Source organism: Cavia porcellus, unplaced genomic scaffold (genome assembly GCF_034190915.1).
Source record: "Cavia porcellus strain 051 isolate PalLab524CR breed Dunkin Hartley unplaced genomic scaffold, mCavPor4.1 scaffold_9, whole genome shotgun sequence".
NCBI classification, from domain to species: domain Eukaryota; kingdom Metazoa; phylum Chordata; class Mammalia; order Rodentia; family Caviidae; genus Cavia; species Cavia porcellus.
This window is the reverse complement of record NW_026947492.1, coordinates 16166344-16181881: the sequence shown is the minus strand read 5'-3', so window position 1 is coordinate 16181881 and position 15538 is coordinate 16166344. Positions and strand designations below refer to the sequence as shown.

The window sequence follows — 15538 nt, the reverse complement described above, 5'->3', positions numbered from 1 at the left end:
ATTAGCTGTTTTTCTCCGTAAACAAATCAATTAGAGGTATCTTTAGAAGCAGTAAAAACAAATGACCCAATTCTACAGAGATGAAATTGTCTCGGGAACAGGGCCAAGTGAGTGATTCAGAAACTTCTGTTTTTATTTATAAATGTGTACATTTCTACATGCATCATTTTATAATCATTTTGCAGTTCTTTTTACATCATTTTACATTTCTCCATGCATCACTAGATACAATAATCTCATGAGGGACTCTAATGATCACCTATACTGAGAAATCTCTGCTATGATAAGCTGTCTTTTTACTCAAATATATTCCATATCTTGTTGTGAAACAACACTCCCTCTAACTTCTTCTAATCTTAAAAGCCTGTATCAGTCAATGGCATGAAATGAAAATAATCTCTGTCTGCGTCATATTCACATTCAGGAACTACAATGTTGATTCTGTCATAAAATTCCTTTCTCTGGGACCTGCTGGCTGGTACAAAGGCAGGCAGCCATTATTAATCTTACATATGATGTTGATTCAAGACACAGCCAAAAAACAGGGTTTATGGTTCCAAAGACAGCACATTATTACACCCATCTGTTCCAAAAGCCAATATTAGTAAATTTTTGAGAATCAACATTTTGATTCTCCAACTACAGTAGACTAAAACTACATTTCCATAAATTCTAAACGCTAAATGATTCCTTCAAGATTCTACTATTGCCTTAAGGTATCGAATATCTGTTTTAGTATTATATCTGGGAATAAGATTTGAATCTAAACATGAATTTGAAAGTCTTATGTCTTTATAATAATGAATCTTTTAATCCATAAACAGCGTAAATCTTTCCTCTTATTAAAAGTCTTTCTACTTCATCTCAAAATGATTTAAAACTTCAGTGTATAAGCCTTATATGTATCTTGTTGCTTTTATTTCTATGGCTTTGATGCTAATTTGTCAATAATTTATGTGACACTTTTAAAAATTTTTATGTCATTTGTTCTAGATTTTTTTAAAAATGCAGTTTAATATAAGAATGTAGAAAATCTAATTGGAGATAAGGAATGGTATGCAGCCATTAAACAAAATGAGTGCTGTTATAAATTAAAATCAGAATAAAAAAACCTGTTAAAAAAGATTCATTGTTAAATATAAAATGGGCAATTTCAGAATTACAAATATTCCAGCCTAAAATTTGAACATCTGAGGGAAAAAAAAATAAAGAATTTTAGAGATATACTTAGCATAATTCACTGAATAATTATTACAGGCCAGATGAAAATGTCACAAAACATACAAGCACAATTGGTGAATTAAGAAAAACTGAAATAAAAACATACATATGTGTATCTCCTCACAAACTAGATAGTATAGAGTTTAAAATGCATTGGAAAATGTATAAAACCTGATCCTTCTGTATTAAAAACTAAACCTCAGGAATTGGCAATATTATAAAATTTAGTGTATGTTCATTGAACACAATGAGATTGAGAAATTTTTAAAATAGAAATAGAAAAAAAAATAACATATATAAAGTCACCAATTCTCTTTTACATAATGAAACAGTGAAAAAAATAAAACACAAAGAATATTTTGAGCTAAATGATATTGTAAGTTTAATACACTAAAAATTTGAGATATAACTAAATTGAGACTGACAAGGAAATTGATAATGTATAAAAACAGCAAAAGAAAAACACAAAGAAGTAATTAAAGATTGTATTTCAAGAAGTTAGACAAACATGAAATCATAAACGAAATATGTAGAGATTAGAAGGAAGTGATTATAAGTAACTGTTCTGTATTTCATCCTGTTTAACATTCAAGTTTAAACCACTTGGAATTTTACATAGTATATGACATGGTTGAAATAGTCAATGTTTAACAGGAGACCAAATTTATAATTCTAAAAATTAGATCAAATGTAGAATTATAAATAATTATAATTATAATACTTTCCTAATTGTGTGCCTCCACGTTCTATCTCTTCTAATTCACAAAGGAAAAGTAGAAATATTAAGATTTTTTCCTTTTGTAAGTTGGAATCAATAACTACCTCACTTTCTAGTTGGTGCAATGTTAATGTCCATTAACACAATGACAATCATGTTTACTTTCTGACTGATAAATCACTTACCAATTATAAAATAATTGTTTTCTTAAAGATTTAAAATCATTAGGCGAGCAGGTCATTTTTCTTGCCCTGTGGTATCAATGACTTTGACTTCAAGTCCTAGATATTAAATGAATAATCCTTCTGCTTCCCTCAAAGGAAATCAAGGGTAGTTGGTAGGTGAGCCAGACACAAATAGCTAAGTGTGGCTACTGCAGCCTGATAGATTTATACAATGATTATTGTAGGTGTTGATTATATTTAATAATATTGGAAGGGCATATGATTTTATGTAGAAACTCCAATTTCTTGATATTATCTGAAAAATGTAAAAGTTTCAAAATAATAAGATCTTTTTGTTCACTCTTACCAAAACGAATTCTATTTGTTTAGGATTATGGCCTGTTGGTCTTGTTCTCATCAGTTTGTTAAGTTACTAGAATTCATTCACGTGAAAATCTCTACGTATTTAAGTTTGCACTACTCAACTCAGAAATATTGGCTTGAAATTATTGAAATGTTCAAACAATAGCACAGTCTGAAGATTTTGAATTATTATACATATTATATAAGAAATTGTACTCATTGTATGAGAAACTACCTTATATAAAATCACTTGTACATTTGAAAGGCATATTACAAGATATTAAACTAAGACATATTCTGCTTAATCAATTGATCCAGATTGGAATGATCATATAGAAACCAAGGAGTCACCTTCTTCCCAAAGAAGTATACCAATCATATCCCTCCAACAACTATTTGTTTTTCTCTTCCCTTCAAAAACTGCACAGAAGACATGGAATCCAGAAACCTTTCCACAGTCACTGAATTCTTCCTGACTGGGATCTCAGAGCAGCCAGAGCTCCAGCTGCCCCTATTCCTTCTCTTCCTGGAATCTGTGTTCTCAGTGGTGGGGAACCTGGGCATGATCATCCTGATTGGGCTCAGTGCTCCCCTGCACACTCCCATGTACTATCTCCTCAGCAGTCTGTCCTTCCAGCAGTCTGCCATTCCACTGTCATCACCCCCAAAATGCTGGTTAACTTTGTGACAAAGAAGAACATCATCTCCTACCCTGAGTGCATGGCACAACTCTACTTCTTCTTGGTTTTTGCTATCTCAGAGTGTCACATGTTGGCTGCAATGGCATATGACTGCTACGCTGCCATCTGTAGCCCCTTGCTTTACAGTGTCACCATGTCTCAGCAGGCTTGTATTTCCCTCATTTCAGTGGTGTATGCAATAGGTGTGGTTTGTGCATCCATTCACACAGGCTCCTTGATTAGGGTTTACTTCTACAAGCTGAATGTTATCAACCACTATTTCTGTGATCTTATTTCCATCCTAAAGCTCTCTTGTTCCAGTATTGACATCAATGAGTTATTGATACTAGTCTTTAGTGGAATTAATATCCTTGTCCCCAGCCTGACCATTCTCAGCTCCTACATCTTCATCATAGCCAGCATCCTCTGCATTCACTCCACCGCAGGCAGGTCCAAAGCCTTCAGCACTTGCAGCTCCCACCTCTCACCTGTTGCTGTGTTCTTCAAATCTGCTGCATTTATGTATCTGAATTCATCATCAGTAAGTTCTATGGAACAGGGGAAAACATCCCCTGCTTTTTATACTATTGTTGTACTCATGCTGAAATCCCTCATCTATAGCCTGGGGAATAAAGATGTCAGTGTTGCTCTGAAGAAGATGTTAGAGAGAAGACTATTCCTGTGAACAAAAGTACTATGGAGGAGATCTTTCATACACATCATGAGATCCAAGACTTTGACTATTCTACTACGTGAATTGATACGTGTCATTTTTGTTTTTTACTTGTGGGGATTCTGTTGACCTTATTTCTTATTATCATGATCCCTTTAATGATATTTCTCTCTAGATTATCTTGTAAGTATAACTAAGACACAGACTAAAAGAAGTAACAGAGGATGACATGATCATGCAAACCCCCTAGGGCCATCTCCATCACTTTCTCCATTTTCTTCATGTGCTTATTCCATAGTCCTGGCACAGTAAAAACACCACCTTCCAGCAGTGACTGGCACTCACTCTTCATCTACCCACTCCAAAAATCACGAGTCAAATCAGCACTACTCCTGTAATTGTTAGCTTTGACTGGCTCTAGGCTAGACAAGTATTTCCTCAGCATAATCCACCCCTTGTCTTCTTTAAGGTTATTTCCTGTTTTTCTGACTTAATAAAAACTAAGCCAGTTTAAAATCTGTTACTGACCTATGTACATGCTGTGATATGCCCAGTCTAATGGGTCTCAATTTACTTTTTATTATTCCAGCTTTATAAAAGCCTGGTTGTAGCTGAGTTCTACATGGACTGCAGCCTCCATATCTGTCTTGAATGTGTGCTCTCAGTCTCAGTCTCAGTCCCTGGGGAGCATGACTACATAATAAGCCCTTGATTTATTTTCATACTTATGTGGCCTGTATAGTGATTATGTGAAACCTGTACACTCAGCATTGCTGCCACTCATTAATCCACTTGATGGCTACACGCAACTAGTTCATTTTAATCCAAATATATTATGCTTAAGTTTAAAGAATTCTTCAAGAATCTGTCTGAGAACTTATTTTTAACTGATTTTTAAACATATCTTGAAATACTAGCATGGAATTATTCATGTAATAAATCAAATCTCAAGTGTGATAACTTTTGAATGGAAAATCTCTAGAGTGTTTAGATCTCCCTGAAAAGCATGAACTCACTGAGGCATATCGTTATTTACTGGGGACGGGTAAAGGGAAAAATGTTGAGGATGATGAAATATATATCATGCACATATGTAAATGATGATGGCTTTATTTCAGCTGTATAATATACATGTAATTATTTATCTATGCATGTGAACAGGGAGAAAAATCCTTACTAAGCTGTGTATTTAAGTATAGAGAGACAATTTTATGTCAACTGTGTCATAATACAGGTCATGAAATCTTACATAAAAATTGAAAAACAAAATACATTTGTCATTTACATTCTATCATAGCATGTTGTCTATACTCAATCACTAATTCACCTAAATTTTTCTTTCATTTATTCTTTATTTTTCTTTATCTTTCTGTCTGTCTGTCTTCTTTTTCTGTCAACTTTTCATGCATAATACTTTGTAGAAAGAATTCTCTAATTTAGATTTCCTTCCAATATTATTAATATTAAAAATCTTTTGTTGATGACATTTTAGTTTACTGTATATTTTTAGGCTAAAAGCCTAAGATTTAGCTCCCAAACAGTTCTCACTTCGTGCTCCACATATATCTGATTGTAAACTTGAAAATGTCAGAGTAGAAAGACTTAAATTTCAGATTTCCAATTCCTAATATTCTTTTTAAAATTTTTCCTTTTAGAAATATTTCGATTATTATACATTTGCAGTACATAGCAATCCCATCTATTGTGGGACACAGGCGTGCACATAACACATCTTAGTTCTTTTCACTTCCCTGTCCCTCTTTCCTTCCCTTTCCTCTCTCTCGAATAGAAAAATGTAGATAAGAAACCAGGATTTATGTAAAGAAATACAGAGGCGTAGAGAAGGCATATTTCACACTCTTAATTGATTTAACTACTCAGATTAGCAATCATGATGATGTGTTTTATTACCTACCTATGTTTATGTGGGAGTAAAATGAGTAACAGCAGTAATATCAGTTGGAAAAAATTACTCTTATTATTTTGAAGCTTGTACTACCTACTAAATGATGTAGTGTGGCTGAAATGTGGACTTGGACGGGATGTAAATGCAAATTGTAAACTCTGGATAACCACCAAAAATAAAGAGAAAAATGTACACTGTCAATGCCTAAGTATCCCCCATCCTTAATAAGTAAGGGGGTTCTGTTTATTTTAAAGCCTAACAACGAAGGGAATTAGGTGGTCAGTAAATCTGGAAAATAAGTTCTCACAGGTCAGATGATTTTTATCTACTGTAAAAATATTCTCTTAGGAGAACAAAATAGTTGATATGAGCCCAAAGCTTTCCTTTACCTGTGGACTTCTGCCCTGTAGATAAGAAGTCCATTAATAAAGATGGCACTGTCAGATTATCAACATGACTTAAATGTATGGGTAACTGATATGTCTGAAACTTTTGCAAATGTCACTAAATACTGAGGTATTTTGAACCAGGGAATGTGAAAAGATTGCTTTCAAAGGAAGAATACCAGCAGGTCCCTGAGCCTGTTTTTGTCTTTAAGGGTAGACATTTCTTATCAGAGGTGTTTTGTTAGAATGAAAACTTGGAGATTTATATGAAAGGTTTCTATTATAATGATTACCAGAATTTTATTCCTCATATTTGGAATTTTCTCCTTTCTGAATTCTGCAATAGACAGGATACATAACCAATCCAATTATTTTTATTGAAATCATAGGGAAATAGTATCTGTTAATCTTCTCTGTCTCATTTCTGTTGAGCTCTTTTTCTGTCAGTAGCTGTCAGTTTGTCTTCTTCATTTTGTTCTCTGTACAGAAACCATTGTTCATTTTCTGTTAGTCGATTCTAAATACTCTGTAATGCTGTCATTCTCTTAAATGGTTTTACATTGTTTTGATATACTTAATGCTACAGTATATGAAGTTGTACTCAAGGACTTCAAGGAAAGAGTCAATATGGTAACTACTTTTGGGTCGGAATTATCTGGTGGTGAAACACTATTCTGCTTAAATGGTTATGTTTTGATCTGCGCTGTTTCGCTGTTATGCCCTCTTTTATCCCAATCTCCACTCCATTATTTACTTTTTTATTTTTATCCGTTTAATTAAAGGGAAAAAATAGCAGGATATAATATAGTAACCCACTTTGACTTTCTATTATCTCGATTTGAAGCCCTGTATTACTCTCACCATCTTGTTTTTGACTGATGTTCCCCTATTCTGTATTGATGGATAGTATCAGGTTCGAAAGTTTAGGCATCAGCTGAGAAGATAATGAGATTCATTATAACGCCCATTCTTGTTGACTTTTATCTACTTTTGAAGACCTACAATGTCTCCAATGTTTTGGTTTTCTCGGTTTGTTCTTTACATTTTGTTCAATTGTATTATAACTAATGATATAGGCAATTCTATTAGAGATAGCAGGAGGCATTATGGTAACCATTGATGATCACCTTGTATTATGTTTTTATATTATCTATTATGTCCACCCTTTTGACTTGACCGATTCTGTCCTGTTATGTCTCATTTGGTTTTACTCTCATCCAAAAAAGCAATAAGAACCGTGGGAGCAATGAAACCCAAAATGTGTAATAGTCATTGTACAAAAGAGAGGAAAAGAAAGTGCTCTAAACTATATAACTGCATGTATATTTAAGTGTGTAAGATACAAAATATCACAGAGTTTTATTGGATCATTGAACAGAACTGTTTGCAGTATCATTGTTGGAATGTCCACTCTACAAGCTTTAATTTTGTGACTTGAACAATTATTTTTAAGATGGCAATATGTAATCCATTAACTAGTGATTTCCTACTGTTCATTTTTTTTCTTCTGTAAATCTGTATAACTTGTACCCTTTCACTTTTTTTTTTCTTTTCTCCTAAAAAAAAAAAAAAAAAAAAAAAAAAAAAAAAAAAAAAAGATGATTAAGCCAGGTTTGTCTCTACCTTCTTTTATTACTCAGAAATCCTTTGTATCCATAAACCTAAAGAAATATGGTGTAAATTCAATATCATAAGTTTTTTAGACAAAGGTGAGTTTTTGCAAGATAATTTAGAAATTTACACCAGTAACTGTAGGTAGTTTGAACTTTAGATTTTCCTATCAAAGCCCAGTTTTTCACTTGGATATCCTGAGTCATATGAAAAATTACTTTTCCTTTTTAATGTATGCTCCATTAATGAAATCTTCAAAATATTGAAGGAACCAGAATTCATAATTTTCTCTTTCATTTGTTTTTTTATGGTCCCACCACAAAACACACTTCAATAGTATGTGAATACTTATTTTATGCAAATGCTTTTATGTCACTGTTAATGTGCTATAAATGTGAAGAATGGGAAGAGTAAAACTGAAGTACCATCTAAAGACATCTACTTTCATAGGCAAGATAATGTCATGCTGTATATGGGGAGCAAGGAAGTTTGCAAGCTTAATAAATATAGAGACTCAGAAGTAAGAGTTAAACAAGAATTCAGGCCCTTCCTTCCTTCCTTCCTTCCTTCCTTTCTTTCTTTCTTTCTTTCTTTCTTTCTTTCTTTCTTTCTTTCTTTCTTTTCTTTTCTTTTCTTTCTTCCTTTAAACAGGGTCTCACTATGCAGTTCAGGCTGATTTGAGCTCACTTTGTAGCCCAGGCTGTTCTTGAACTTGCAACAATTCTGCCTCAGCCTGTTGAGTACTGGAATTACAAGCCTGTGCCATTACAACCAAAACAAGGTGCTATTTCTGAACAGAACAAATATGTTGGAAATTCTGCTTAAGTTACACCATAATCTAATGTTCACTCTTGAGAATCATCTGCAGTATATGAGATTTCTCTGTAGCTCTGGGACCTACTTACCCTACGTCCATGAAACAACGTCTTTTAATCTGTATTTAGTTATTTACATTGATGGTGAATTCACTCATTCTAAAGGGAATGCGTTTCACTAACTTTCTCTTTTCTTGTTTCTTTCCATACTAAAATGAAAAGTGAGCTTTTATTAGTTTCATGGTCTTTTACCGGTCACTGGAAAAGTATACAATACACCTACATAGCATCAAACTGGCACTACAAAACAGAGCTGCAAGTGTTAGAATCTTCCTTGTAAAGATAAGCAAACTCTCCTAGCATCTTTCTGCTGAGCACATAGTCATCGCCCCATCTTATCTCTTCTCAGCTCCTCCAAAGTGACAAAATAAGATGTGAACCCCAGAAGGGCAGAGCCCGGTTTCTTCTCATAAGAAAGAGGAGTGAATCAAAGAAGGCAGGAAGTGATGCAGCAGGCATGAAACTCTACGTTGTCCCTCTGTGCTCCCATGTGAAGGACTCTTGCCCACCTATGTGCAGGGAAATGGTGACTGGAAGCAAACAGACCCCTCCATCTCTTCAGAGTCAGCTTAGAATAAATTCTTTTTTGCTTTCTACCAAAATATATGGCTTTACTTGATTTATTCAGTGATGAGCAAATGAGCCTAAACACATAAATCTAAGTGGCATTATGGACAGAGATCATGTCTGCTTCTCTGAACCAAAGAACCCAGGAGAGCATTGGCTTGGGAGTCTGACCTGGCCTTTAAGTTTAAGTCAGTGTCTAATTGTATGGTCAAGATATTAATCATGTTCCAACCATGTCGAAACTCTTGATGCTTTAGTTTCCTGTCCTGCTTAACAAAGTCAATTTTAGATTCAAAAAGGAGCTACTGAGCACAAGGAAAACAAAATAATACAACCCAGTTTCTTGGAAATGCTCAATCAATATTAATTTCTGTTCATAAAAATAATTTACAAATGAATTGTTTATGGACACTTTACCAATTCATCATCCTTTTAAAACTGTACTTAGTTTATTAGCATTGCTTGCAAGATGTATTTGTTAGGATACAAAATGCGACTTAGTAATAGTTCCTGATTTAGTAAATCCTGTTTTAAATAGTGATACTCACTCTAGATATCTCTGTAATTCCCAAAATACTGATATAATTGAAGTGTGGAGGTGGGGCAGTATTAACATATGCAAGGGCTTAAGCAGGTAAAGAACAGGCTAGAGAAGATATACTTAGCATTAAGCCTGTATTCTAGATGGGAGTCCATCCTCCTCCAAATGAACAAACTAGAAAGGGGTGCAGGCACTTTGCAATTCAAAGCATCTCCCTACTACTGTACTTGAATGGTAAATATGGTTAATTTTAATTTTTCCATCTAAGCAAGCAATGACTGAGTCATGAGAAAGTCTCACAGGAGATTGGAAGGGGGTGACCCAAAGGGAACAAAACTATTCAAGTTCCCACAGCAGGTGCCCATGACACCTTACAGAAATACTGAATCTCAGTTCTAAGCCTGGGCAGATGTGGTCTCCTGAGGACCAGAAATGCTGCTTAGATTATTTTTTACAGCACAGTAGAAAATACCGCCATTGTTGTTGTGGAAAATGTATATGCTTGTATTTGTCTCCTCACCTTTGACAGATTTTTTGCTAGCATCCAAATGTTGGAAGCGACTGGAGTTTTAATTCCTTTAGGATAATTCTTGGAAAAAACACAGAAATGAAGAGGATTATAAATTCACTACCTTATGGACAAGTTTCCCTGAAATAATAAGTTTTCACTTCCCTTGAATTAATCGCATGGAATGAGAAGTGTAGTTGGTCTGTATTCTCATGGCAGTTGGTTCTGTCATTTTCCTTTCCAGCCCATCCTAGTAGATGTGCTTTAATCTGTATTTCTGTTGAATAATGATGCTGAATATCTTTTCATGTGGTTTTGTTTGGCATCTGTATATTTTTAAGTGAAATGTCTGCTTAAATAATTTGCCCTTTTTTCTTCAGGGAGGGAGGGATAAATATATCCTGGATGCTATTTCTTTGTCGAATGTGTGGTTTGTAATAGCTTTGTCAGTCTCATTTATTTTTTAATTCTCCCATAAGTGATCCTCACAGTAGTTTTCAAAATTTAACTTTTCCTTCTAACTAAATCAGAAATAATATCTAGACTTTCCATATATCTATTACCCAGCATCCTTTAATGATAACACTTTATAGGAATTTAGTATTTTAATCCAATAATAATATTTACACTTCTATGATTACCAAAGACCTTATTTTACATTAACTAATACATCAACAATGTCTTTTTATTATTACAGTTTTTTTGTAATTTTTCATGACAGGAGCCTAGTGAAAATTTTTCATTGCCTTCGATTACTCTATTTATGTTTTTTTTTTTCAATTAGCTTATTTCTGTAGACTCTTATAGTTCATAGCAATCTTTTATTGTTTAACTATTTTTTTTTTGTCTCAACAGAGAAAGTTTTAATTTTCAAGTCATTTTTAGGTATCATTTAAAAATGTGGCTTATCCTTTCAGTGTGTTGGACACCCTTGCCTAAAACAAGATCAAAAGCATATTTTCTGTTTCCAGAAGTATTGTACTTTCAGGTTTTTCATTTAAATCTATGTTTCATGCAAAGTATACTTTTGAACAGTATTATTGCGATTTGTTGATTTTTGTTTTGTTTTGCTTTCTTATGTAGAGGTTCCACTGTTTCATAAATCACTGTAGGATTCAAGATGAAAAGTGTATTTTTGTTTGCCTTCAAATAGTTTGTTAAAAATCTGGCCATGTATTTGTAGATCTTCTTGAGTTCTCTATTTGGGTTTTAAAGATCTATGTATGAGTCTTTATAAATATGTGATCTTGGTTAATATTAGATTTTAAAATCTAGTGATATAAGCCTTCCAACTTATCATTTTTCAAATTTGTTTTTCTGTTTTCTTTTCAATAAAAGTGTCACAATACACATGCTAATATCTAGAAATAGTGACTGAGTTTCAAATTGTGGCTCCATCGATTATGTAGGTTAGTTTGGGACTCACTTCACAAACACTGAGTCTTCTGATTGTAAATGCAGTTTGTTTCTCCTTTATACAGGCTTTTAGTAATACTTTTATTAATTGCTTGCAATATCTTGCTAGCTTTTAGACTGTATACTTTGGTATTGTTACTAGCACATTATCTGTTTTAATTTTATTTTCTAGAAGTGGTAGTAGACCTTTAGCACATGTGCTATTTATTTTTCCTTTAAAACAGAAAATGTTAATCTATGAGATTTTTTTTTTTCTAACCTAAAATCTCAGTGTTTAGGTTTAAGTATAGTCTTGATACTTTGTGAGAAATAAGTGGATTTTGGGTTGCAGTTTGGACATTCATTTCTAATAGGCTTGCCATCACTGGTGTAAGACAATGAAGCAAATTTTTGTAAATTATTTTTGTATGTTCAGTTACCTTGATAAATTTGCTTATTAATTACAGAATCATTTATTATACTTTTTTGAGATTTACTTATAGAATAAATACATTGTTGTTGAGATGTTTTTATTACTTTCTTTTCATCCTGCTGCATTTTGCTTCTCTTTCCTGTTACACTGGTTAGGATTTAAATGTTTCTAATAGTTTAAGCATCAACTATAATTTTCATCACCACAGTTTCTCTCCTTTTTAAAAACTTCATACACTTCTGCAGAAAATGTCTTCCTTTCCTTTCCATTTTCGTATGGTTTCATATTCTTCCTGGAATATTTATCTTTGATAATTTCAATGTGTGGGTAACCTCTCTAAAAAATTGATGATATATTCTTGTTTGTTCATTTTTAAATTAAGTAATTTCATATTGCATTCTGGAAACATTTCTATTATATTTTTTACATTTAATTTTGTTAAAATTCTCTTATGAATAATTGCTTGTTTGTTTATTCATTTTCTGTAGTGGGTTATCATTGTCATTACACTCAGAGATGTATTTCTTCATCTTCTGTCAGCAGAATTCTGTAAGCAATGTCACTTTCTCTTTGAAAGCTTTAATTTGCTGCATTGTGTTTGTCCTTCAAATGTATCACTGAGTAACTTGAGATTTTTGCCCTTCCAGGGTAATATGACACCTAGGTGGTATTTCAAATTGTTTTTTAATGCTCTGAGTCTTTATAGTTTTCAATGGAAATGTATTTGCAGTTTAGAGAAAGATTTATCTATGTTCTCTTCTACAACACCTTTTTCTACAGAATTACATACCCCACCAACAGATACACATACATGAACGCACACAAGTGCTATCCTTCAGAAGTCCTCCATCCATAAATTGAAATTCCACTACAAATTTTAATTTTTTTGCACTATTGGTATGTTCTTCCCAAATGATAGTATTTCTTCGGGTGCAGCTGAGCATGAAGGAATGGATAAACAGGAGTAAAGAAAGGGAGAAGGGGAAAAATGGGATACACAGAGAGATGAAATAACAGGGATTCCTTCACATATTTTGTTGACAGAGGGCCTTTTATTGGGTTCCCTTGTCAAAAGATGATTAAACTATTGGATTTCCATTATCTCTGGTAACTACCATACAATTCTGTACTTTTAGCCCAATTTTATATAAAAGAAAAAAGCCAGGAAACAATACAAAATCACATTTGCTCAGATTTCTTTTCCAGGTTTTATTTCCTTTCCCAGTCTGTCTCTTTCTGATTACTGTTCAGAGTTTTTTAAATACAATTTTTATTATCTGAAGTTTTGATGTAATGAGTGATATAATTATACACTATAGTGATCTTAGTCTAACTTGACCAAAACAAAAAGTAACTCAGATTGTCTTAAGGGAATTTTATTGATCTTGTGTTTTTATGTAGATGTCTTCCAAACTGAGAAGGTTGATTGTTGACTGATAAAAATGAAACCAACACATCCATCAGGGAGTCTCTTCATGTGAGTGTGGAATGCACACTTTGGAGGCAAATGGTCCATTGTGAAGCCCATTTTAAGGACGATGAGGAATCTCTCAGCGGTGACTGAGTTTATCCTGCTGGGCATCCCGCACACAGAGGGTCTGTAGACCACACTCTTTGCCTTGTTTCTGTCCTTCTGCATCTTCACCCTTGTTGGGAACCTTCTCATTCTACTGGCCATCATCTCCTCACGTGGGCCCCACACTCCCATGTACTTCTTTCTGTGCGAGTTATCTGTATGTGACATTTTTTCCCTTCTGTGAGTCCCCCCAAGGTGATGTTCTACCTCTCAGGCAACTGTCGAGCCATCTCCTATGCAGGATGTGCGTCCCAGCTCTTCTTCTACCACTTCCTGGGCTGCACTGAGTGCTTCCTGTACACGGTAATGGCCTATGACAACTTCATTGCCATCTGTCACCATCTATGATACACAATAATCATGAACCACAAAGTTCATGCCATCTTGGCCTCAGGGACTTCATTCTTTGGCTGCATTCAGACCATTTTTCTCACCACTCTCACCTTCCAGTTGCCCTACTGTGGCCCCAACCAGGTGGACTATTACTTCTGTGATATCCCAGTGATGCTGAAGCTGGCTTGTGCCGACACCTCGGCCTTGGAGATGTGGGGTTCATCATTGTTGGTCTCATGTCCCTCAGCTGCTTCCTTCTAATTTTCACCTCCTACAGTGGCCTTGTCTGCTCCATTCTGAGGATCTGCTCTGTTGAGGATTGGCGTCGCGCCTTCTCGACTTTCAGTGCCCACCTCACAGCCATCCTACTTTTCTACATGCCCGTGGTCCTCATTCACTTACACCCAATCCCAAGCCCGTGGCTGGATGCAACTGTACAGGTGCTGAACAACCTAGTCACTCCCATCCTGAATCCTCTGATCTACAGTCTCAGGAATAAGGATGTGAAATCATCACTCAGTAATGTCTAACTCACCTGAGCTTCCATCCTAAGCAGTTATAGAGAGGGGTCAGTAGCTTACATTTCACACTCATAGCTAACAACTATTTTTATTTTATTCTAATAAATAATTTTGAATTTAAGAGTAGAAACAGTAATTATTCCCACTTTATGACATGAGGACTAAGATATTCAGAGCTCGTGAATCCTGTCCAGGGCTCTATCAGGAACACATGATAGAATGAAGACTCCAGACTTGGTTTTCTGACGCTGAGATCTGTGTTTTCTAGTAGGCATCATACTGATACGAGTGAGAATGGGAACTGTTCTAGTAGGCAGAGCGACCTTGATTTCTTGTTGCTCAGTCTTGATATTCTTCATCCTATTTCATTGCTCTTCTTTTTCCTCTCACTCTGTCTTTTCATCTTGGCCATAGTGATGGCCTCTTCAGTATCAGTTCGAATAAGCCATCATTTTATTATTTTAAAGGTTGCTGGAAAAGTGCAAGAAATATAGTCACTAGACTTCACATTACTTAAAAGCCATAAAGAATCTGTATGAAGAAGAAGACTTCTGGCAAAACTTAAGGTAGCTCCCTCATATGTAGAGCAGAGGTATAAGAGTATGATAGCATACTCCTTTCAAGCCTGCCTGTCAGATTTAGACATGAAAACAGGTTTTGGCAGTGAACAGACATTGTGTAATCATGAAATAAGACTAGATGGAATCCAGTAAGAGGAGACTGTGCTGTGATTCCATGCCTTGTCTTCATTTTACTCAGAACCATCAGAAGACAGTGCAGAGTGTAAACTATTCTTTTTTTGCTTATTGAAAAGATTTCATTTTGCTTTTCCTTCTTGTATTTATTAATATTTTTATCTGAAGTATATCAAGAGTAGGAAGTATATAATTTCCATCAAGTGAGCTATTATTTTCATGATTCAATTTATTAAGAACCTTATCATGCTTTGGAATATAACTACTGTAAATTTTGTCATAAGAATGATCTAGAGAGTAAGAAACTTTAGCAAGAAGGAGATGGAAGAGGTTTGTGGCAGAAGCAGAGAGTGGTGGTTCCTTTCTCTCTCC

At 34.4% G+C, this 15538-nt stretch overlaps 2 pseudogenes; both read left to right on the top strand.

The window, feature by feature from the left end:
• Positions 1 to 2899: 2899 nt before the first annotated feature.
• On the top strand, positions 2900 to 3831 carry LOC100733987 (olfactory receptor 8G5-like; annotated as a pseudogene).
• Positions 3832 to 13579: 9748 nt separating this feature from the next.
• On the top strand, positions 13580 to 14480 carry LOC106028253 (olfactory receptor 10D1B-like; annotated as a pseudogene).
• Positions 14481 to 15538: the final 1058 nt, after the last annotated feature.